The sequence below is a fragment of the Tupaia chinensis genome, unplaced genomic scaffold, assembly GCF_000334495.1.
Source record: "Tupaia chinensis unplaced genomic scaffold, TupChi_1.0 Scaffold000127_2, whole genome shotgun sequence".
Classification (NCBI taxonomy): domain Eukaryota; kingdom Metazoa; phylum Chordata; class Mammalia; order Scandentia; family Tupaiidae; genus Tupaia; species Tupaia belangeri.
Window position 1 is genome coordinate 2,434,654 of NW_006159596.1, and position 26,391 is coordinate 2,461,044.

At 37.0% G+C, this 26,391-nt stretch overlaps 1 protein-coding gene across 1 annotated transcript in view; it reads left to right on the top strand.

Annotated features, from left to right (window-relative positions):
* The first annotated feature begins 15,838 nt into the window (after nt 1-15,838).
* IL15 (interleukin 15) overlaps nt 15,839-26,391 on the top strand; it is a 174,805-nt gene continuing 164,252 nt past the window's right edge. Inside the window, exon 1 of the mRNA XM_027770339.1 lies at nt 15,839-16,082. The gene's annotated coding sequence lies outside the window, so the exon portion shown is untranslated. The remainder of the gene's footprint in view (nt 16,083-26,391) is intronic.

Consider the following 26,391-nt stretch of genomic DNA (forward strand, 5'->3'; position numbering starts at 1 on the left):
TATTTAGAAACTATCTACTGAGAGTCATGAGACCCTCTTTATGCTGGGGCTTTTCAGCCTATGGACTTCTATCTCACATCCTTTCTTCAGGGTGAGTAAATGTAGCACTGAAATAAATATATCTAGTAATAATAAAGTTATAATCATTTTTATTATTTTATCATTATTTTTATTATTGATCACTATTTTAATTTTATTATCTACTTTATAAATGATTATTACTACATTCATATTTATTTGTATTTATTTTATTGGTAAATCGAAACACAAGCTACCTTCTGATGGTTGAGCAGAATAGACACTGAATTATGTAACTGACACTTGAGATGACTTACAATATGATTTGTCTCTTTTATTTTTCAAATAAATTGTGTTAGCACTCACTTTATTAACAGTAAATTCATTATCTCTCTTTTGAGATCTTCTTTACTACTAATCCCATCTCTGACCTGATGAGTTGTAGAAGAAATCTAGGGGCATACCCTGTCAGTGTCATTGTGATCCTACTAAAGAACCATAAATTTTGGGAACCGATTTAGGTCTGTGACCTCTCCTAGGAGATCCTTGAGTTTCTCGTACGTATTTGCCTACAATGAGGAGAGAAGGGGGAGCATTGCAAAGGTAGAAGATGTTGAAATGGGTAGAAAATAACAAACTAAGTGGGATAAAGGCATACACATGAGCAGAGGTGACACTTGCATTACGTGTCCACCATTGTGCCTTGTTGCCCGATGCACAGACACGGTTCATGCTGCCCAGTGAGCACAGAGTTCCAGTGAGCTGTATGCATAGGCGTTCAGTGAGACTCAAGATGATTGCAAAGTAAGCATGTCAGATGTATGGCCAAGAAAGCAGGGCTCTGACAGCCTCAAGATGCCAGACTTTGTCTGTGAACCACAACTTGCTTGAAAGAAGACATTGGCACTGATATTGGCAAGGGGATTAATTAGAAGCCCCGAGTGTTCGTTCTTGCCCAACAAAAACAGCCAAAACAATGAACAAACAACTACATTTTGAGGAAAATAACTTTAAAAAGTACATTAATATATCAGAGAAGTAGTAGAAACCCTGGAGAACACAAAAAACAGGACTGTTAATGTGAACAGAAGGAAACAACCCATCCACCCCTCTCTATGTCTTACTTGAGATTAGCTGGGAATCAGGAGAGACTTCTACCTGAAGGGAGAAGATAAGCCAGAGGACCCCAGAATTCGCCATCACCACCTTGGACAGTTTTAGTCCTCATCACTGGGGCCTCTTGTACTCCTCACAGGCACCAAGCCCAGCTGAGCGAGCTGTCGGAGTTCCTGAAGAAGCCGTGCTGTGCCCTGACCTATGCAGTTAAAATGCTATCCTGTCTCGGAGCCAGAACCACTGATGAAGTGTGTTTTTCTCAGGAATAAATAGCTGCGACATCTTCCCATTCCTCAGGCTCTGCTGTCATTGTACCAGTCATGCATGATGGCCCGCCATTCCCCAGCTGAACTGCTGCCAAACCGTACTCTGTGCTGCCAAGATGTCTTGGAGCTACCCAGTCTACCACTCCAGCTGCTGCTGTCCCTGTGCCTGAGCTGGAGGTGCCTGGCCTCCTGAGGAAACGGTGCCATGGCTGAGCTAACCAATCATCGAGCTGAGTCGATGTGGTATTCCACATGCTGGGGAAGCAGAGCATGGGTGGAGCTGGGACGGCCTGTTCTACAGGTTGAACAACTCTAGGCTCTGCTCCCTGAAAATAGAGTAGCCCCGTCATGTCAGCTGCTGAGACAGCCCCTCCACAGGAGTCAAGTAATTGCTATGGAGCTCCCTGCTCCCCAGGGGCCCAGCAGAAGCTGCATTTGGCCCTTTCAGGAGCCTCCCTGCTGCTACTGCACCTAGCCTTGCAGTGTGGGATATGGTCTTACCACCCTACCACCCTAGGATCTGGAGTCACCACTCCATGGTGCTTCATCCCTTAGGGTCTGGGATGCCACTGTGCCCTGTTGGTTCTGGTTCCCAAATTGCTGCTATATTCTGCTCCCCAGGCCTACACCTCTAGAGCACTTCTTCCTCCTCAGAACGGGGCTAGGGCTATGCCCTGCCTGCCAGGGTCAGAGTCATAGCTACAATCTATCCCTTTGGACCTGAGCTGTGGGAATGTAGCTCAGAGTCACAGATCCTGTCTTTGGGGACAATCTGCATCCAATCGTTTCTTGGACATTGAAACTGCACCTCAAGCCCCGGGTTCCATAGTAGGTTTGTGAGAACTCTGAGCCTAGGAGTCCAGTACCACAGATGATCTCAACAGTCATGCTAACTTTGTAAAGGACTTTGTAATATATCTATACACCTTCTTTCCATCCATATTCCACCTACCGCTGCCCATTCCTGAAAGAAATGCATCCATTTGTTTTCTCTGTACATCTTTGATTGATAGCACAGCAAGAGATTCACTGAAGGTTGGTCATAGCACATATAAAGTGTCACTCAGTCTGGACTGATGAAGGCAAGACTGCTTATCACCGTATATTGAGTTTAATTGTCCCTGACAATTAAATATTCAAATGTTCCCTATGGAAACATACAATTATAGGAGTTTAAAGCTTCTCCAGAAACACTTAAGAATTTACTCAGTATTATCAAAATTGTGTTCCTCACACACACCATTTAGTAATAGTGCCTTAAGATGCTTTCATTTTATAAATAAGAAAATTGAGGTTTAGCAAGAATTGACCTAAGGTTTAGAAGCTAGTGTGGTGAAAGGCTATCTTTTATATAGTAAGCCCTGATGTCTTCGATCTCAACAAAGATTCTTCCACAAAGGAGTAAAATGTCTTAGATCCTGTGGCTTTATATAGTGTTTAATCACATGTGAAACTTAGTTGAGACACAGGAGGGAAATCACCTCAGTGATTTTCATTTCTTTCTTTCTTTTCTTTTGGAGAGGTTTTTGCTATAGAGCATGTGTGCTCGCCAGAAAGAAAGAGACAGAAAGCGAGAAATCATCCCCTGGTGGGTTGGCCTACCTTCTCCTCCATTTTCCTCTCGGGATCTTGGGTATGCAGGCACACATGCCTGGCGTGAGTTTTAAGCCGCCGGGTCCAGACTCGAACCGTGGTCTACTACATGGGAGTTCAGCAACATAGCCATTATGCTAACTGCTGGTCCCAGTGATTTTCATTTCTTTTGGGCTTTTCCACTACTAGACTTTGTGCTCCTCCAGTTATAGAATCTCCTGGAAAATCGTAGAGAAGTGAAACACAAACAGCACAACTCTAATTTTATACACAGACATGATGATAGGTTTACAGGGAAACAACTGAAATATATCATTGAACTTACTGGTCCTGGTCCAGGGTTAGTTTTACTTGGTGTCTTTTGCCTAAAATGGTACCTGGTACCTCTGTACACAAGCTAAAGAAGAAGTTAGGCCTTCAAGCCCACTCTGTCCTTTGATGAGTTTGCTCTGACAAAACCATCTCTCCTTTTCTTTTTTTTTTTTAAATGAGATTTTTGCTGTAGGGCAAGTGTGCTCACCAGAGAGACAGACAGAAAGTGAGAAGTCACCCCAGGAGAATGGCGATGCTGCAATCCCTTCTCCTCTCGGTAATTTGTGCATGCATGCATGCACATACATGTACCCTGTGTGAGTTTTAGCATGCTAGGTTCAGGACTCAAATGACAGTGAACTATGTGGGAGTCCAGTAACGTAACCATCATGCCATCTGCTGGTTCCGGCAAAATCATCTCAGCACAGATTGCTGCTGAGGGTGTAGGGTGAAACCTTTGCTCAGCTTCAGAGTTCAGTCCTGATACTTTTTATTCATGTGACTTCAGATAGGTTGCTTAGTTTTGTGCGTGTCTATAAAATGGTTATGATAACAGTATCTACATCATCAGATGGCATCATTGTGAGGATTAAATGACTTTTATCTGATTGAAATGGCACTTAGTAAGCACTGTATATAAGTTTATAGATATTATAAATATGAGTCCTAGGGTCATAGCTGTTGATGTCAGTCATGGTTTAACATGTGTTACCTGTAAAAAGTTATGTGAGTTCATAAGATACAATGTGTACATTTACACAGATGTATAAATTTGGAGTTTATCTCCATACTGAATTTTTATGAGATCATTTTGTGATTTGTCCCTTTTGAAAATTGTTTTCCTACTGCTCTTACAAAAGAAAACTGGTAAGTAGAAGTTTATGATTAGGTTTTCATAATTCATCATAACATTCAGTTGATCAAGCCAAAATAAGTACTGGTAAAGCAATATTCTGTAAAAAAGATGGGTTTCCTGATTTGTGTGGGTTGTGTGTACTCTCAATATGAAATGATTAAAATAGAGACTGCCTGACCCAGGAACCTCTCTAGACAATACCAGGAAGGGATCTTTACTCACACAAAAATTAATGATTAAGACGGACTCATTATGGAATATATTGGGTCACTGGAAAAGTCATGATGCATTTTTTTTAAAGAATTATTTATTTTTGGGACCAGCAGTTGGCATAATGGCTATGTCAATGGACTGCGGTTTGAGTCCTGGATGCAGTGGCTTAAACTCATGCTGGGAACGTGTGTGTGTGCTTGCTCAAGATCCTGAGAGTGGAGAAGAAGGGATTGTGGCGTAGCCATCTCCCCCGGGAGGTGATTTCTCGCTTTCTGTCTCTCTTTCTCTCTCTTTCTGGTGAGCACACACACTCTATAGTGAAAACCTCTAAAAAAAAAAAAGATTTATTTCTAATTTTATTTATACATTTATTTATTTTTATTTGATCAGAGAGAGACACCGAGAGAGAAAGAGAAAGTGAGAAAGCAAGCTCCCAGGTCCAGGACTCAAACCATGGTTGGCTATGTGGGAGAGTCAGGCGCCTTAACCATCATGCCACCTGCTGATCCCCATGACAGTTTTTTTTTTATAGAAAAACAAAAATAATAATGTCATGACTTTCCTGACAACAGTAATTAATCATGGAGTATACAGTAGTTTAACCGTAAATTACAGATCCATATTATATATATGATACATATTTCATAAATCAATGACATTATAGAAAAAATTATGAAAATCTCTACCCCACAGTATGAAGTTTTCTTACATTTGATGTATTTTTCATCAGTACTTCCTAGTATCGGGTCCTTATTTCCATTTGTGGGGAAAAAAAATTAAGGTTTTTTTGCCACAGAGCACATGCACTGAGAGATAGAGAGAGAGAGAGTGAGACAGAGAGAGAGAAAGTGAGAAATCACCCCCCGGGGGGCGTGGCCACATCGCAGTCCCTTCTCCATTCTCTATGGATTTCAGGCATGCATGCACATGTGTCAGGTGTGTTTTTCAAGACAAACTGGTACCTTAGCCACTGTACCAACTGCTAGCTTCAGTTTGTAAAAAATTCTTAGTTCCTATATCTTTAATTGCTTGAAATATTCATTATATAAAAAGTTTTGCCAACCGAGCTTTCTGATGCAGGTGGTGGTAAATTGGATCCCCATTTCTGCTCTAGACTTCTGCCCTTCTCAACAACCAAAGCTCCAAGGGTTTTGTTGAATGCTTAGGAAAGCAGGGCTCTAGTCCTTTGTTAGAGTGACTTCTCAGTTGGGATTTAAACTAAAAAACACCCCGAGGGCCATTTTTGTCCAGGAGCTTGGGTTCCAGAGTGTATCTTATGTGACTTTTCCTTCCTGATAAAGAGGTGTCAATGAATACACTGTATTCTCAGGATTGAGCTTTTTCACATTTGATAAAGGAAATATAGGGAACCAGTCAGGTGGCAAGGTGGTAAAGGTGCCTGGGTCCCACATGGTCTACTATGTGGTTCGAGTACTGGACCTGGTGGCTTAACCTCACGCCAGGTATGTGTGTACATGAAATCCCAAGAGGAGAATAGAAGAGAAGGGATTGTAGCATGTCCATTTTTCCTGGGGGAGTTTTCTCACTTTTCCCTCTCTCTTTTTCTCTGCCTCTCTCTAGCAAGTTCATGTGCCTTATAGTATTTTTTAATATAAAATGAAATATAGTTTACAATTGATAAGAAACAATAAATCTAAATATTCAATGACATACAGGAATCATCACCATTCCTATCAACAAGCATGAAAAATGGAGATGAAAATTGAAAGAAAGTAGAATTATGCTCATGAACAAAAATTAAATCATCCAAAGTCACATGAATTCAGGGTATTCAAGGAGTGACAGACATAAAATGACAAACAATCCACTAAATCCAGTATTTTTTGTTTGTTTTTTTAAGTTTTTGCCAGAGGGTGTGTGTAGTCACTGGAGAGAGACAGAGAAAGACAGAGAGAGGGGAAGTGAGAAATCTCCTCTTGGGTAGATGGCCTTACCACGATGCCTCCACTATTCTCCTCTCAGGATTTTGGGTACATTAACATACCTACCTGCCTGGTGCAATTTTCAAGTCACCGGGTCTGGGACTTGAACTGTGGTTAGCCATGTGGGAGTCCAATACCTTAACCACCATGCCACCTACTAGCCCTCCCAAAATAGCACTTTTTTTTATAGGTGAGAAAATAAAATATATGGATGAAACAGTGTAACCTTTTGATGTTAAGCTAGAGTGAATAGGAAACACATTAAGAGTTAATAATTCTAATCACAATTTCATCATTTGAGGGATTTTTTAAAAAATATTTTATGTGAAAGATGTGTTCCTTCAAATCTTTAATCAAGCTGCATAATTTATTTCATCAACGTACTGTAACACATGCCATCAAAACATAATGTGCCATAGATCATTCTACTGACAGAACTACATAAACCAAGGAGGTGGTGAAATAAATCACATTGTTTTCTATTCTGCCATGAAAGTAAACATCACTACTCATAGAAAAGAAATACAAAACGAAAGCTATAATTTGTGGATTAAATGTAAAATGTCACTGAAGTCTTTAATTAACATTAAGTACTTCATGTGAAATGGAGTTCTTCAAAGTTATTTCTATTCCCCAGTAAGAGTTTATAGGATTAATTTGTGATGATTACACATTTCATTTCTGCAATAGTAGTCTTCATTATCTTTTCTTGATTCTATAATGAGGACAATTAGAAGAGGTATGACTAAACTCCAATAGTCCTATCCACTGCTGCAAAATTAACATTCTTCTTCCAGAAGCCAGCTCTGATCACGCCTTTACATTGCTCAAAAATTTAATAACTTTTCATTGATAAAAGAAAAATAAAATTGCACTGCATAGTTCAAAGTCTTCTAGATCTTCATTCACTGCATACGTCCTCTATGGTTTAAATTATGGTTTGTCCCCCAAAGTTTCATGTTTTGTAATTTAGTCTTCACTGTAATGGGCATTGGGAGGTGGTGAGACTTTTTATAGATGAGGCTTACTGAGTAGTGATTGCGTCATAGAGACGCCACTCTGATGAATGGATTAACTCCATTAATTGATTGATTCTAATTTGAGTGATTCTCTTCTTTCATCCTTAGTTGGATCTAGTAATTTCCTCTAATTCCTTTTTAGAAAATTGCCCAGCTTTCTATCTTTCTTCTAACCTGATTACTTGATCACTTACAACCATGTCTCAAGAGAGGAAGAACTCACTGGAGTTAATCTTTGTCCCTTTCCTCATTGCATAATAATACTAGATCAGAGTTCTGTCAGAAAGGTATTACGTAAGGAAAATGGCTATTCCCAGGTGTCTTTCTCTACTAGTCATACTCTCTGTTTTTGTCAGCCATGTGATGTAGATTGGCTTCACGATAGTCCTATGCCTTTGGACTTTCTAATTAGCAGAATCTTAAGTTAAATAAGCTTCTATTTTTGTATAAATCATCTAGTCTCAGGTATTTCTACTAGCAATACACTGGAGGGCTAAGATACTACCCCATATTCTCCCTCCTCTGCTGCTTCAGCCAAACTTCATTATTCCCATTGTGTTCCCTTCTGTGCCTTTGCCCACAGTGCTTCTTCTGCCAACAATTTCTTTCCCGTCTCTCCATGTCCAAATGCTAGCTAACTTTTTTTCACTGAATCTTCACATGTTCAAACACAGATAACATTTAAGGCTCAATCAGATGTCAACTTCTTTCTGGATTCTTCACACAATTCTTCTGCCTGTGATAAACATTTTGTAGGTTAAATAATCATTATTTTTATGTCTTTCTTATCTCCTTTACAAAACCATAAGCTCCATGAAGGCAGGATGAATAAAGGATCAATTTTAGATCCGCTTAGAATGCAAAGTGAATTATCTGGAATATATGCTCATTGAAATTACAATATGTATTTTTGGGATTAAAGGAAGAGATTGATTCTAATTTGAGTGATTCTCTTCTTTCATCCTTAGTTGGATCTAGTATTCTTATGCAATGAGGAAAGGGACAAAGAAGGAATTGGTGAACAAATTCCCTCTAATTCCTTTTTAGAAAATTGCCCAGCTTTCTTTCTTTCTTCTAACCTGATTACTTGATCACTTACAACCATGTCCCAAATTTTGAACTGGTCCCTCAGAACTCAGATGTAAGTGGTTTTAAGAAAAACTAAGTATCACAACATAGTCAGAAACAATAAGAAAATAGTTCTTTTAATTGAAGGTAGATATAAAATGGAAATGGACCATATTCATTTATGTCCTTGATATGTGAACCACAGTTTAAAACATAAGACTTTTAGAGTTGAACATATTCCCACAAATCTCAAAAGGCCTATTATCCTCTACAATGAAAAATACAGATACATTTAAAAATGTTGCAAATGCATAAAACTGAAGAGGACCTGATATTCCTTTAACCTGAACAGTTACTAAAAGTTATACCAAAATAAAATTGGAATCACTAATGATATTGCTACACATTTTGGAGGGAGGCCACATTTTAGAGTTGAGAATAAAGGTAAATCCAAGGCTCCCTATGCAGACACTTTTTTTTTTTTAAATTTCCTAAGCCATTTGTCAACTTGTTTCATATATCACCTGTAATGAATCACAACACAGAAAAATCACACTTATATTGGAAGCAAAGTGAAATTAACCTGGTAGGCCAGATCTTGTTTTCAAGTGTTCACTTTCAGTGTCAGAATAAAAAAAAATAATAATAAAATAAAATAAAAGATTTTTTATTACACTGACATTGATGAAAGTTGAATTTGTTCTGGTGAGTTTTCCTTTCCTTACAATCTTTTGGGAGAAATTTTTCAATTATTTTAAGCCAGTACAATAATGAAATCCTAGGTTTTAGTATCAGCTCTCCCCAGGGCACTGTTAATAATATAGAAAATTTAAGAGGTCTATCTTAGAATTGAATGACTATGTGAATTATATTCAATGAAATGCCCAAAGAGACCTGTCTGATTTTTATTTTAATAGTAACTCATTTGACCTAAACGCCTAAATTCATGCCTTATAATATACAATATCTTATGGATGACTTCTAGTATTTTTCACTGGCAATGTAGTAGTATACTCTAAATTTGCCGAGGCTGGACATTCAGATTTTAATCTTTCTTTGTTTTTGGGCCTATGTGTAATAATACTTTTACTCTGTTTGCCATCTTATCACACATTCATTGCTTTTTTTTTTTTTTTCTGTTCATTGTATTCCCATTAATCTATCCACTCTGTGGATAACATCCTATTTCCTCTTAACCTACTTTAACTTGGATCCCCCCAGCCACCAATTGAATCAATCTCCCTCAGGGGTGGCTGTTGATGCTCTAACTGTGAAGTTCTCTATTTTAGACAGTATACCTGACCTTTCTGCAACACTTGGAACTGTTGGCCACCTCCACACTCTTGAAACTCTTCTTCTATGTATCCAATTCCTCCCATGTATTTTCCATGATTCTTCTCTTATTCTCCTAATCAATATCCTTTCACTTTACTAAGTCCTACTACTACCTAAATATTGGCATTTTCCTGGATTTCAATCTTGATTCTTCCATTCCTTATTTTCTTGAGTAATCTCAAGCTGACTTTCTTACCAGATACAGATTCCAAATTCTTATTTCCAGATGCCTCCTGAATATGTTCACCTAACTGCTTTGTACATCCCTCAAGTTACTATCTACCACACTGAACAAATATCCTCTTCTCTTACAAACTTGCCTTTTTCTTTACTAAATATTACCATTGTTATTATTGGTCTTCATTCAGTCCTATCTGGACACTTGAGGCTAAATTTTGCTTCTACTCTCCTCCCTCCCACTTCCTGAGCTGATGTCACAATCTGTGCATTTGCCTTCAATGTCTTCAAATAACTCCTTCTTTGCTTCCACTATTCTAGTCTTTAATCAAATCATCAAAGGTAAGGTCAACTCTCATTCTTTTATTAGGACTTCTTTGATACCTTTTGTTTTATGCAGAATTTGTTTTAGCTTGATTTATATGTATCTGCCTCCTTTGTTATCTTGTGAGATATTTTAATAAAATATAAAGATATTTACATTTATTTCACTTTTTTTTAGCTTTTCATCATTTTATTTTCAGATTATTAGTATTATCAGTTGTTTTTTTTTTTTTTACACATTCAAGCACTAAATATCATTTGGCTTGTAAAAGGAATATGTTTGTTGGTTGGTTGGTTGGTTTTTTGAATTTTTAAAAATGTATTTTTAAAAATTTATTAGTTTATTTTTAGTTTGACTAGAGAGAGACACAGAGCAAGAAAAAAGGAAAATGAGAAAGCAAGCCACCAGATCTGGGACTTGAACTATAGTCGGCCATGTGAGAGTGTCCAACACCTTAACTGCCATGCCACCTGCTGGTCCCTTGGCTTATAAAAGGAATCTACCTAACATGAAATACTTCTCAGACCAGTCCATTTGAGGATACTATACATGTTGTCATCAACAGGTAATAAACCATTTCTGTGTCCCACTAATGTCATGTCTCTCTACTTGTTCTCTTGCTATCCTTCTCTATAGTCTTCCCTTCTTCTGCTCCATTCCACACTGTCTTCAGCATCCATAACTATTTTCACTGGTTTTATGCCCTCCCATATTTTGATCTCTACCATGAAGTGTGGACAGTCAGTATATATTAAGTGGATACATACAATATCTTTACTTCATATCCTGGCTTGCTTCACTGAGCAATAGATCCTCCATAGTTGACCACTTTTTATCAAATGCCTGGGTCTTGTCATGTTTTATGGCTGAATAGTATTCCATAGATTATATGTGCCACACTTTTCCATCCATTCATCTGTTTGTGGACATTTGGGTTGGCTCCATGTCTCTGTGATTGTGAATAGTGCTGCAATAAGCATTGATGTGCAAGTGCTTCTCCAACCGAGCATTCTCCTGTCCTTTTGGTAGATAACCAGAAGTGGTAGTGCTGGATCAAACGGTCGCTCTATTTGTAAATCTTTGAGGAAACTTCATACTGTTTTCCATAGTGGCTGAACCAGTTTACATTCCCACCAGCAGTGTAAGAGAGTTCTTCTTTCACCACAGCCCCGCCAACACTTATTACTTTTTGTATTTTTAATCTTCACCATTCTGACAAGGGTTAGGGATATCTCATTGTGGTTTTAATCTGCATCTTGCTTATGATGGGGGATGCTGAGCATTTCCTCATATGCTTTTTGGATGGTCATATGTTTTACTTAGAGAGATTTTTGTTCAGCTCATTTTCCCATCTTTTAATTGGGCTAATCATTTTTTTTTTCAAGTAAGCTGCTTCAGTTCCCTGTGTATTCTGATTATCAGTCCCTTATCTGAGGCATAGTTTACCAAAATATTCTCTCATTTCAAGAGTTGTCAATTCACACTAATTACTATGTCCTTTGCTGTGCAGAAACTTCTTAGTCTGATATAGTCCCACTTGTCTATTTTAGGGATCACTGCCTGTGCTTTGGAAGTCTTATTTAAGAAGTCTTTGCCACCCCAATGTCTCCCAGACTTTCCCCAGTATTTTTTGACCAGTCGTTTTATAGTTTGATAAAACTATAAAAGGTCTTACATTCAGATATTTGATCCCTTTTGAGTTGATTTTTGTTAGTGGTAAAAGATGGGGTTCAGTTTCATTTTTCTGCAGGTGGATACCCGGTTTTTCCAGCACCATTTACTAACAAGGTTTTCCTTTTGCCAATGGATCGACTGGTATCCTTTGTCAATAATCAGTTGACTGTGAGCTTTGGGGGTTATTTCTGAGGTCTCTGTTCTATTTCACTGGTCCCCCTGTATGTTTTTGTGCCAATAGCATACTGTTTTGATTATCACAGCTCTGTATTTTGTGTCTAGAAGATCTACCTAAAGTAGATAATGGGGTGTTGAGATCCCCAACAATTATAGTGCTGCAACATATCTCTCCTTTTAGCTCCAGCAGTCTTTCCTTCATGTATTTAGGTGCTCCTGACTTGGGTGCACAGATATTTATAAGTGTTATGTCTTCTTGCTGAATTAGCCCATTTACTATTATATAATGCCCTTCTTTATCTCTTCTTACAGTCTTTGTCTTGAAGCCTATTTGTCTGAAATCAGTATCACAACTCCAGGTCTTTTTTGATTTCCATTTGCGTGGAATATCTTTTTCCAGCCTTTCACTTTTAGTTTATATATGTCTTTATCCATAAGGTGCGTTTCTTGTAGCCACAGATATTGTTTCTGTTTTTTTATCCATTCAGCCAGTCTGTGTCTCTTAATTGGATAATTTAATCCATTAATATTGAATACTATTATTAATATTTTTAAACCTGTGCCTACCATTAACTGAGCCATTTTCTTGGTTGTTTTTTTGTTCTCATATAACTGCCCATCTGACATTTTAGTTTTCCTGGTATAGCACTCCCTACAGAACCTCTTGAAGAGCTGTTATGGAGTTGGTAAATTCTTTTAGGTTTTATTTATCCAAGAATGTTTTTATTATTTTTTATTATTATTTTTCCATATGAAGGAAAAAGGTAATCTTGCTGGGTATAGTATTCTTGGTTGAAATTGTTTTTCATGTAATACTTTGACTGTATTTCCCCATTTTTTTCCTAGCTTGCTTTGTTTCCAATGAGAAGTATGATGTTAGCCTGATGAGATGTCCTTTGTAGGTAACTTTACATTTCCCTCTTGCCAATTTTTAGTATCTTGTCTTTGTCTGTGGTTTTGGCCAATCTGGCTATGATGTGCCTTGGAGAGGATCTTCTTGGGTTGATTCTATTTGGGGTCCTGTGTATTTCTTGGCTCTGGATTTAGAATGCCTCTCTAGGTTTGGAAAGTTTTCTAGGATTTCATGAAATAAAGTATCAATGCCCTTATTATTTTCTTCCTTTTCTGGGATACCAATTTTCCAGACGTTGGGGTATTTGGTGGTATCCAGTATTTCTCATATATTATCCTCATTTTTCTTTCTTTTTTTTCCCCAATATTTTTGATACTTTTTTCTAGGTCAGAGGTTTCATCTTCTACATTTGATATTTGATCCTCTGTGTGATTGAATCTACTTTTAATACTTTCAAGGGAGGTTTTAATTTCCCATATCACATTCTTCCTAACAGTTCCATTTGATTCTTTTTAAAGGTGTCTGTTTCTTCTTTCAAATCATGAAAGGACTTCCTGATCTCCTGGAGCTCATGGTCTCTTTTCTCTTACATCTAAATTATGTTTGATCACTACAAATATTCTGAATTGCTTATCCAACATGTCCAAGATGACTTCCATTGTGTTGTCTGCTGGTGATGTGCAACTGATGATTTCCCTAGGAGAGAGACATTTTGTTAATTGCCTGTATTTCTTGTGCCTCTGCGATTGTTCCTAATCATCTGGTGATCTGTATGTACTTTCCTATATTATTCAAGGTACCTCTGAGCACTCATAGGTGTACAGGAGTAGAAAATTGCTGCTCTTACTTCTGCTCTGCCTCCCTGCTGCTTACCAGCACCCTGAACTGTTGTTATTGGTCCTGGGTGACCCAAAATCCTCCCTGTTTCTAAAGAGCAGGTGCGCCTCCAACTGATCTGCTGAGCTTCATCTCAGGAGCAAAGAGAAGACTGTGCTGTGTGCAGTGGTATCCAACACACCGAAGTCCTGAGAGTCCAAGGGCGAGTGAGGGAAGGGATGAGCCATGGTCCTGGCAGCCAGGCCCTGCAGCCACAGGAAGCCTGGCTTCTGGCAAGGCAAGGCCATTGGCTTGAACCAGTCTCCCGAGGGGTGGGGAAGGGTGTAAGTTCATCTAAAAGTACCAAGACACAAACCTGAAGTCCAAAGCAATTTATATTTTTGTTCACCTCATATTTATATCCCCAGTGCCTATCATAGTATATGTTACATAGTTTAAGTTTAATAAATGTTGAATGAATGGAAGAATTCATTATATTCTTACTTCACAGCAAATGGAAAAATAAATTTCAGATGGATTAAAATGTAAAAATTAAATGTGATTATTTATTTATACCAGGGCCTATCTATGTAAATTGAGAAACATGGATACCATAAAAAGAACTATCAACAGATTTGAGTAATTAAATATAAAACTTGGTTGTAGAAAAAGACACCATAGATGAGAAACAAAGAGCAAACTGAGAGAATATATTTCAACATAGGTAATAGAAAATTAACTTGTAAATATAATATTCTTTAATAGTAGCTCTTCATATAAGATAGAAGATGCTAAAAGAAAAATAGGCAAAACAATGGGTAACAAACAAACCAAGAAAGAAAAAAGTGAGAAACAAATATACAAAGATGTCTAATTTTATCAAGAATGAGAAAAATGTAAGTTTAAATGAAATTCATTTTGTTGCTAAAAATTCAAAAGAATTCACAATACAGTGTTGGCTGCATAATTTTTGGAAGTAAATTTAGCAATATTTAGTGAGATTTAAAACATACATATTATTTACATAAGTTATTCCCACTTGCAGGAATCTAGTTTATAAAAAGCTCCGACATGTAAAAAAAATATGTAAGAGGATGGTAATGGTTATATTGCTTGATGCAGCAAAAAAAATAGAAAATTTTATGAATATAAAAAATTATTGAATTATTATATATTGGATTGCAGGGAAAGTCATGATGCATTTTTGCATAGAAAAACAGAAAAATAATGTCATCACTTTCCTGACAACCTAATATTAACTTTATTAAATACTATGTAGACATTAAAATGAATGAGATATTTAGACCGACTTAGAATGATAGCCACACCATAACTATTAAGTAAAATACTGTGAATGACAGGACACTATCAAAATTTCTGCTTTTATATATAACAAGGAAAATACATATGTACATGTTTTATACAAGTGTTAAATATTTGATGGTGTATGCAGTGCTAATTACTTTTATTTATTTATTTTTTGAGAGGTTTTCGCTTTAGGGCGCATGCGTTCGCCAGACAGAGAGAGACAGAGAGACAGAAAGTGAGAAATCACCCCCCAGGGAGGATGGCCACGCCGCAATCCCTTCTCCTCCATTCTCCTCTCGGGATCTTGAGAGTGCATGCACACGCGCCCAATGTGAGTTTTAAGCCACCGGGTCCGGGACGCGAACCGTGGTCGACTACGTGGGAATTCAGTGACATAGCCATTACGCTAAGTGCTGGTCCCATGCACTGCTAATTACTTTAAGAGATTGGTTTGTTTTACGTATCTGAGGTGGTTTGCTGGTTTTCAGAGAATTTTAAAAACAATAATGATGGTTAAAAGTCATTTTGCTTTTTAATCATTACCTTGTACTAGCGATTTTAATCATTACAAATAAAACTTTATTCTCTCTCCTCTTTGCTTCTCCCCCAAAAACAAAACCATAAAACTGTTGAAAAAATTTTGCCAGAGGGAGCATGTGCCTGCCTGAGAGAGAGAACGGGGAGAGAAAGAGAAAGTGAAAAAGTACTCCCCCCCAAAGGAGGATGGTCACACTGCAATCACTTCTCTATTTCTCTTTCCTTTCAGGATTTTAGAAACCACAGGCGTGTCATGAAGGTCTTTGCAAATTTCTTGACCTTACTTGCATAGTCTCAAGATATCCACAACAACAGCTTTCATATCTGCATTTCAGTCAGAAGGAAAAAGAGTGAAGAATAGCAAGAAGCAGTAGTATGTATGTCAGAAAAGCAGTTTCCTAGAAAATTCTAGAAGACTCCTAATGTTTCGTTGGCCAGAATTCTAACACACGACACTCTTACTAAAAGAAACTCTGGTAAGTTAAGTTGGTAAATTTTCTAGGGTCTATAATTTGTTAAAGACTGAAGAAAATTAAAACAAATAAAATGAAGCATAGAATATCCATTCAGTGGAATACTGTTTGACTAAAAAAGTAAGGATAATAAGGAAAACACAGTCGTAATGGATATTGGGTGAACTGTTGTTTGAATATTTGTGCTATTCCAAAATTCATTTGTTGGAACTTAATAACTGATGTGATTGTATTAAGAGGTAGTACCTTTTGGGAAGTGATTAAGTCATTCCCAAAAGTCTTGAGGGAGTACTCCACCCTCAAGAATGGGATCAGTACTCTTATAAAAGGAAACTGAGGGAACACTGTATTCCCTTTTGCTCCCTGCCTTTTGCTTTGTGAGAACACAGCAACAAAGTACCATCTTAGAAGAAGAGAGAGACTTCACCAGCCTCCAGATCTAGTGGAGCCTTGATCTTGATCCTCCCAGTATCCAGAACTGGGAGAAATGAATTTCTGTTCTACATAAATTACCTAGTTCAAGGTATCTGTTGTAGCAGAAATGGACTATGATTTATTCAGTATCTCTACCATCCATTTTACCTTCATATATCCATTTTATAAAAAAAGTGTTCATCCCTTTCTTCAAGAAAGACAATTTCAAAATTATATCCAGATCTTTATTAATTCATAAATCATTCAATAATTTATGTGGTACCAAGAACTGTTCTGTGCCATTGGACCTTATCAGCCAACTTTCAGCAATCCTTGCCCTCCTGAAGTCTTCATTCAAACCTCTCAATCTTAAAATCCAAAGTATCTAGATCATATGCAGTCCTCTCCTTTCCAGTGCATCAAGGAGTAGCTACCACTGGTCTTTTATAAACTAGAAGACATGCTGTTTTTCCCTCAGCATACCCCGAACACTATGTGAACTAGAAAAGAATATATATATTTAGTAGACATGTCTATTCAGTAAGAGTTTGTCTAGCTTTACCTTATTTGTAATTGAACAGTTTGGTGCTATTAGTTTTACTGATCCTTTGACTATGAATTACTCTTTTTTTTTTCTCTCTCTGGAAGCTTTTAACATTTTCTCTTTTACCTTCAGATTTCTAAAATTTCATGTAAAATGAGGTTCCATGCTTTTTTTTTTTTCCTCACCAATTGTGCTTGGCCCATTATAAACTATCTAGTTACAAAGGTTTATCTCATATTCTTCAGTTATGAACACATTTCTGGCTTTCGGGATTACAATTTTCTCTCCTCTATTTTTTTGTTTCTAGAACTCTTACCAATCAGCTGTAGGAAAGTGCAAAGATTGAGGGAAAAGATAGTCTTAAATCATATATGCAAAGTCTTCAAAAAGCTAATGGAAAATGAATACTATGAAAGAATTATCCATGTATTTCAAGAAATTTTTGGACCAAAATAAAGTTATATAGTAATTCCACTTTCCACAAACTTTTTGACGTCCTCTCATATCTGGTTGGGGTTTGAAATCCAGAGCCCAAGAATGTGGGTGTTTTCTAGACCTTTCAGAAATTGAATAAAAACAAGGAAGTTGACTTGCCATGGAATTCTTTGCTCCCAAAAAGCAATAAATTTGTGTTGATTGAGCCATTTGGTTTGTGGCAATTTCTTCTAATAGTAATAGAACACTAATACACTGCTATTACAGTGATTTGGAGAAGGTATAGTATTTAATCTTCCATGTTTAATGAGAAATCTCTCCATAGTCTTCATGCTGAAATTGATTTACTGGACTCTAAATATTGTCTGTGGCTTCCTTTTTATCAGCCTATCTGTTCTACCATTTTAAAAAAATGTATACATTTTTAATTTTTTTGCCAGAGGTTTCATGTGTTTACCAGAGAGAATTAGAGAAACAACCAGATAGAATTAGAGACATAGCCGGGTGTCGTGTGGTCGGTGGGAGGGAAGGCAGAAAGCATCTCTCAGTGGGGTGAGGTCATGCCACAATCCTATCTCTTCTATTTCTCTATCCTGTCAGGATCTGGAGCATGCACACGCACATGCCCAGTGTGGTTTTCAAGGAAGTGGGGCTGTGATTTGACCCACAGTTAGCCATGTGGGATATGGGTTCCTTAACCACTAGGCTGGCACCATTTTGATTTCTTGGTCAGTTCATAACAAACCATAAGATTCCCTTGTTACACCAATACAGTACTGGTTTCAGTACTGCCTGGTTGTTTTCTGTGCCATAGCAGTCATTAAATAGTCTCAATATTATATCTGATTATTTTAATATTTTACCTGGTTATTAAAAAAACATCTTTGTCCTACTGTGGAATTTAACTTAAAAGACTCTTTAGTCAAAGAATGTTCTGTTTTTTTTTTTTTATTTTTTTTTATTTAGTCAACACATTAGTCCTTCCATTCAGTTTATACTTTACATAAGGCATATTCTAGAGACTACAGACATTCAGTCCTGCAGTGTGAATTCCTGGGATGACCTTTCTCAAAGATTAGGGAATCCAGTTAATGCATTTCTCACTGACTATTAGCTTCTCCAAAGACCATAATAGATACTTCATAAGACTGTCATTTCTGTACTTGGAACTTTCAGCAATTCGTAATTCTCTTTTTGAAAGAGGACTTAATTTTGTCTCTGTCCTCTATCTACACTGAAATTTTGATAGATCAGAGTCCGTGTGATTTTTTCACCTTGCTATTTCCTTGGGATTAGGAATTTGTTTCATAAATAGGTAATGTGGAGCCCACCAAAGAAACAAGCATATTCTTTCATTCTAAGCCTTTCTAAATTCTGAAGCTGTACCAAGACAGGGTCATCTCTCCAGAATACCTCCAGCCCAAGAAAAATAAACACTTCAAGGGCCAAACCATCACTCTCTTATGTTTACATCTAATTCAGATTCTGGAGTTGCAACTTGAACTTTATTCCACCTTGAACCTTAACTGAGCTATGGCTAGTCTTGAGCTTTTAATATATCATTCGTGTATTAGTTACAACACAGTACTTGAATTTTCTCTCTGTCTTAGAAATCATAATTTTCAAACCCTTGACCTTTATTAAATTCTTCAATATTCCCTTTTGTTTTCTTTAAATGCCACATTGTTTAGCCACGATACAAGTTATTTTGAAACTTAAGTGATTATCAAGGTGCTGGAGCATCTTTTGAAAAATGAAAGAGTCTTAGCATAAAATCTGTTAACCAAGATCTTGCTAATTCACCCTGTAAAATAAAATCCTACTAATAAAGTCACCTTTTAAATTTGCTGATGTGTAGGGAGAAGATGATATCTCAGTATTATAACTGGAATATTTAGATTTTATGAGAAAATTCAGGGAGGCTCAGAGATTCTCGATAAGCATATCAGAATTTCAGGAGCTAATATTTTATTTCTTGCTCTTAGTTTTCTTCTTCATTAAACTTCTATTTAAGAAAGACAGAACATGCATATAATAGGTGTAATGCATGAATAAATCCCATAGTATGTTAGATTCAGATGAGTGTCATGGAAAGAAAATAGAGTGGAGGGAAGAGGATCAGGGTTGCAGGGTTTGGGCAAGGGTGTGGTTTTAAATAGGATGATTCGGTTGGTTTTAACTGAGAAGGGACATTTAAGAAATATTTGAAAGAGATAAAAACGTTAACCAAGCAGAACCTAAGGAAAGGAAGTCTTTGATGATGGAGTGCATGATGTGAAGTGTCTGTTTCTCTTACTCCTTTGTTCTTTGAAGTCAGCGCTGATTAGGCAGATTGGAGCAGCTGTGCTCCTTCAATTCAGCCTCACATGGGAGTAACCACCTTGTTTCTGTGTTCTAGAACCCCTCTTCCACTTTTAAAAATGCATGTTTCTAAATAGAACAAGTCCAATATTGTGGAAAAGAGCTTAGACATCTCCATTTAAAAGCATCTTTGTGATTCTGGTACAAGACCATTTCTCTAATGATGGAAGCTTCCAAAAAAGGAGAAAGAAACCAATGAAAGTTTATTGAAACCCTACTGGCAGCTGTGTACTATGGTAGGCTCATTCTATTTCCCATTTAGGACTTGGTTATGATAGAATACAAATTAAGAGGTGTGTGTGTCTGTGTGTTTCACATTTGCCAGAGGGAGCATGTAGTCACCAGAGAGACAGAGAGAAAAATATAGAGAGAGAAAGCTTGAAAGCACATCCCATGGTGGAATGGTCATACCATAAACCCTTCTCCTTTATTTCTCCTTCCTTTCCGGATTTTGAGCACCTAGACACACACACTCACCATGTTTTTCAAGCCACTGGAATTGTAGTCAGCTATGTGGGATCTAGACATCTTAATCACCAGGCCACAGACTGGACCACAATGTGCTTTTCTTAATTTAAAAAAGAATATAACAATTCATCTCAATTTCAAGTTCAAGTAATTTGTGTAGTCTAGCCTTTTTAAAATTTATTTTTGAGATTGGTTTGAATCTTAGATTATTTCGACAACTTTTCATTTTCCTAATGATGTTTTTAAATTTTACATAGAAATGAATAATTGAGTGGATAAATTATATTAGTGTGAGTTTATGAGTATATTGTTGAGATTGAGGTTGAAGACTTTTTACTTTACCAAATAGAAGTTATATGTATAATGATTAAGTGCTGGGACTGTTTTTTTGTTTGTTTATTTGTTTGTTTTATTAAGAAGTTTTTGCCTTAGGGTGTGTGCACTTGGAGGAGAGAGACAAAGACAGTGAGAAGGGAAGTAAGAAATCACCCCTCCGCCACCAACCACCCAGGGGATAGCTGCACCGCAGTCCCTTCTTCTCCTTTCTCCTTCTGGGATCTTGAGCATGCACATACACACGCACCTGGCATGATTTTCAAGCCACCGGGTCTGAGACTTGGACTGAAGTCAGCCATGCAGGGACTCCAGCTATGTAACTGCTATGCCATCTGCTAGCCCCTAAGTCCTGAAACTTTAAGATAACATTTAGGACCTGCATCCTGTGAAAATAGGGAAGTAACTTAACTTTTCTAAGCCTCAAAGTAAAATAGAGATGTGTTACTTCAGTTTTTCTTCAGATGCTGACTCTGAAACAGGAATTTGAGTGTAAGTATTTTATTAGAAAAGTAGTTTAAAAACTGTAGGAATGAATATACGTGAAACAGGGAGGTAAAGGTAGTCAAGAAAATGTGTATGTGTTTTCGGGCAGGTATCCTATAATCCCTGGAGTGGGGTTCCATTGGGGAAATTTTGTGCATCAGCACAGTTACCCCATAGTGATATGGTTACAAGTGAGCATCAAGATACGAGCTCTTGTCAGTTTAAAGAAGGCTGCTTTAAAGGACATTAATTCCTTGCTAGCCTATAATAGCCATTTTGAACAAGCTACTGCCATGAGTTTTTGCAGCTGGAAAAGGCTCTTGTGTAAATGATAAGTAAATGAAGCTACTGGGGGTTGAATATTGGACAATGTGAGCCGAAATGGAGAAAGGATGTGAATATGGATGGAACACCAACAACCCTTGATTTTTATAAAGTTATTGGGAAAAGTGAATGAAACAATGCATATTAAACAGTGAAAATGTAGTGTAAATGGAAACAACCAACTCTGCAGAAATAATAATGTGATTTATTACTAAGCATGAGATTGAGTGGCTGACCCTGAAAAAAGCAACATATTTCTCCGGGAGATGAGATCCAGTGGTTCTTTTTATTTAGTTCTGAGAGCCTGAGAGTTGTCAATCAGCATAAGGAGTCTTTTAGATTGGACCAGCCCAAAAAGTTGGGACATCTGGAAGTGAAGGTTTTTAGATTATAGGTGAGTTTGAAATTCTTAGATTAATAATTGGCTAAGGAAAACAGAAGTCTCTATTTCTATAAGAAATCAGCAAAAGAATGCCTGTGGTTTACTCTAAGAGACAAGAAGGCTTACTATGCATCATAAAAACACGATGCCTGAGATAAGAAGTAACATCTGTTAATGTTTGAAGGCATGACTCTCCCAGGCCCCTGGAACAACTTTGGAATAGGAAAACATAGTCACACTTCTGTCCTCAGTATTCACTACTAAATGATTAGTTTTGAGTGTCAACTAGATTGGACTGGGAAATACCTAAAATCCTGCTAAAGCATTACTTTGAGTCTGTCCATGTGAATTGTTTCCAAAAGAAAGTAACATGCATGTCAGTGTAGGCTAGATGCAGAAGATCTGCCCTCAATATGAATGGGCATGATCTAATCAACAGAAGCTTAGAGGGAATAAGTACAGAAGTACTTATTAAACTAGTCTTTTATGAAAGAAACCTGGATAGACAATCTGTGTTGCCTTGGGTATCAGAAGTGAAGGCTCGCCTGCCTTCGGACTCCAGGATTTGTTGGGTTGTTGGAGACATCATGATGCAATTTTTGCATAGAAAAATACATCACGATGTTTCAGACAACCCAATACACCATCCAGTTCGCCCCAGCTTTCAGTTATGTTATCAACTTCCTACCTCTGAGGTCTTAGGACCTGGACTGATCCATACTACGAGAATCCCAGGATCTCAAGCTTGCAGGTGGCCTCTTGTGCTATGGCACTTCTCAGCTGCCTAATCATGTGAACCTATTCTCCTAGCAAATATCCTCTCATATATCTATATAAACCTATTCCTTCTCTCTTCTTAGAGAACTTTCACTAATACAGTATCCATCTCTCCACCTTGAACTGTTTATAAAGCTTTATATACTTCTTTTCTTACATATTTTATGACCACTTGATTATAACTTTTAACTTTAACTTAAAATATTTTTGTAATAACATAGTGATCATTTAAAAGATAATCTGTAAGAATTAAACAATAAAACTATTTTCATAATTTTAATCTATTGCTGATAGCATGTTAAATTGACAATATAGTCAGGAAAATTGCTACTTTTTTTCACTTTAGGTACTTTCCAAATCCTGACTGTTTAAGGAAAAAATAAAAAGCTGTGTTCTTGCTACTGTCATACAGCAAAGTCAATATAACAGCAAAAGAATAAGCTGTGTTCCATTCTGTCTCATATATCAACAAAATTACCCCTTGAGTTCAGACATGCTGTTATGCGAGATAGTCGATGATGTATGAGCCTACAGGATATAGCTAGATTCCCAGGTTACACTTCAGTTTATGGCAAATCATAGTTTGATTTGTAAGAAGAGGTAAGATGACATGAAAGGTATTGATAGGAAATACATAGCAACAAGGCACTATTTTAACTGTCTGTCTTGAACTATCAAGAGTTTCAAAAGACATTATTTGATCTATTATTGCTTGACAAAGCTCCAAAAGCAAAGAATAGCAGTGTTTCTTTCAGTTCATTGATAAGATGTATAACATCCTGAAGGCCGAGCTATTAGGGAGACAGTGAGGGTTTTATGACATGGCTGTCTTGTTTATTATTGCCATTATTGGTATTATCGGCAGTCGTCATACTTTACATGCCCAAAGTATGGAAAACATTTATCTGGCCCACATATAAGCTAAGTGAGGGTTTCAACAGAGCTTCAAGTCAATAAAGTTTCTGTTACCATCATCTGTTTCCTAGATCTTGGTGGTGACACTGACTTTGAAAGCACTCAGGTCGCTGTTTCATTTAACCCTAGGGTAAGATTTCCTAACACACATCAGTGGAGGTGAAACTGAAGTTCTCTTATCCCTGTGAAAATTTGTGTAGCCCAAACCTTCTTGCCTCCCCATTAAGCATTTTCAAGAGAAAATTGGCAATTGTATTAGGTATCCATTTGGCATCAGTGGCTATCTATATTTTTGCAGGAACAAGGTAGAATAGAATATAGGAAATCAGGCTCTTTGGTTCTTGTGATTATTTCAAGGTTGTAAAATGAATGCTTCAGAGTATTGGGTTGTCAGGAATGTCATGACATGTTTTTCCTCTCCAAAAAATGGATTATGACTTTTCCAACGACCTGATAGAAGCAGGCAGGTGTCTGTCCCCATCCTTAGCTAAATTCTCGTAAAGTCTGGAAACAATTTCGACTTTAAAGAAACTAGATGTTGGTGTAAAGTTTGGTTTAAATTGCTTGCGAGATCTTTGTGAAATAGATGTTATGTTTTAGTGACATGAATCCTGAATGGCTTAAGGTGTTTAAGAAAGTCTAGTGGAGAATTATCTTCTATGTTCTTGAGTTGAGCATAGAAGACACAGTGTTTTATTAACACAGGTAACATGTACAAATTTGATGATACGACGAGGAAAATACCTCTTGATTATATATCGTCAAGCAGATGTTCCAAGTAAGTTGTTATGCATTCTAAAAAAAGATATAACTATACAAAATAAATGCAGAGTTTATTTTTTATGAAAATAACTGTCTAACTATCAACTAAGATTAGATTTGAACATCCAAAGAGAAATCTCTTGAGCACTAACTTAGCCTCAGGCTAATGTTCTGTGTACACTTGTCCTCATCCATATTTCACCTAGGGCCTCAGCCTCTTTCTCCTTATCCCATTTGCTTGTGCAAAAAATACCTAGAATTCTTCTCCAGTGTATTAAATATCAGATGTTGTAGGTAAAAAACTTATCAGCGAGCAATCATACTTTTTACTCTGTAGATTTCTTTTTATTTTTCCAAGAGCATGTGCATTTGCCAGGGTGAGAGAGAGGTAGAGTGAGTAACAACACTCTTGGGGAATGGTCATGCCTCCATCCCTTCTCCTCCATCTTTCCTCCTTTCAGGATTTGAGGCATACACACACATGAGCTTAGCCTGTTTCTCAAGCTGCCAGATCTGGGCCTCAAACCTCATGGTTGGCATATGAGATCCTGCTGCTTTAACTACCATACCACCAGCTGGTCTTAATCTGTAGATTTTTAAGCAATGAAGTAATATAATAACATTTTTTCATAGTTATTAACTCATATGACCAAGTATACTGTGGATATTGGCTAGGAGAAAAAGACATGAGAAGGGGCTTCCAAAGTCTAGGGGTGAGATTAGCACCTTGAATTTGGATAATAGATGTGACAACAGAGAAACGTGAACAGATTTGAATGTAATTTTCGTGCTTTCATAAAGAGAACTTGATAACCGATTTTACTTGTTTAAAGAGAAAAAAGTAATTTATTTTTTCATTTTTCTAGTCTGAATGGAAATCATATCTAACAGAGATAATGAAATTTCCTTTCATAGAAAATTTTGAGGAAAAATAATTAGGGGGGCAAATTCATAGCTTAGTGTCTCTGGAGTCATGATAGAAATTGGGAAACACATTATTCATGAGATGAACACATAAGTCATAAAACACCATGTAAGTATATGCTTACTATTGTTGCTCTTGTGAATTGTTTTGCCAATGAAATTAACATAACTTGCCACTTTGTGGTTCATAAACTGCTTTGATATACATTATGTTACCTGACATCTCCTTGGCATCCACATAAATACTGTGCTGTCAGGAAAGTCATGATGCATTTTTGCATAGAGAATCATAGAAAAATACGTCATGACTTTCCTGACAACCTACTATGTAAATTTCTCCCATCATCCCACCCTCCATCTTTCCTCCTTTCAGGATTTGAGGCATACACACACATGAGCTTAGCCTGTTTCTCAAGCTGCCAGATCTGGGCCTCAAACCTCATGGTTGGCATATGAGATCCTGCTGCTTTAACTACCATACCACCAGCTGGTCTTAATCTGTAGATTTTTAAGCAATGAAGTAATATAATAACATTTTTTCATAGTTATTAACTCATATGACCAAGTATACTGTGGATATTGGCTAGGAGAAAAAGACATGAGAAGGGGCTTCCAAAGTCTAGGGGTGAGATTAGCACCTTGAATTTGGATAATAGATGTGACAACAGAGAAACGTGAACAGATTTGAATGTAATTTTCGTGCTTTCATAAAGAGAACTTGATAACCGATTTTACTTGTTTAAAGAGAAAAAAGTAATTTATTTTTTCATTTTTCTAGTCTGAATGGAAATCATATCTAACAGAGATAATGAAATTTCCTTTCATAGAAAATTTTGAGGAAAAATAATTAGGGGGGCAAATTCATAGCTTAGTGTCTCTGGAGTCATGATAGAAATTGGGAAACACATTATTCATGAGATGAACACATAAGTCATAAAACACCATGTAAGTATATGCTTACTATTGTTGCTCTTGTGAATTGTTTTGCCAATGAAATTAACATAACTTGCCACTTTGTGGTTCATAAACTGCTTTGATATACATTATGTTACCTGACATCTCCTTGGCATCCACATAAATACTGTGCTGTCAGGAAAGTCATGATGCATTTTTGCATAGAGAATCATAGAAAAATACGTCATGACTTTCCTGACAACCTACTATGTAAATTTCTCCCATCATCCCAC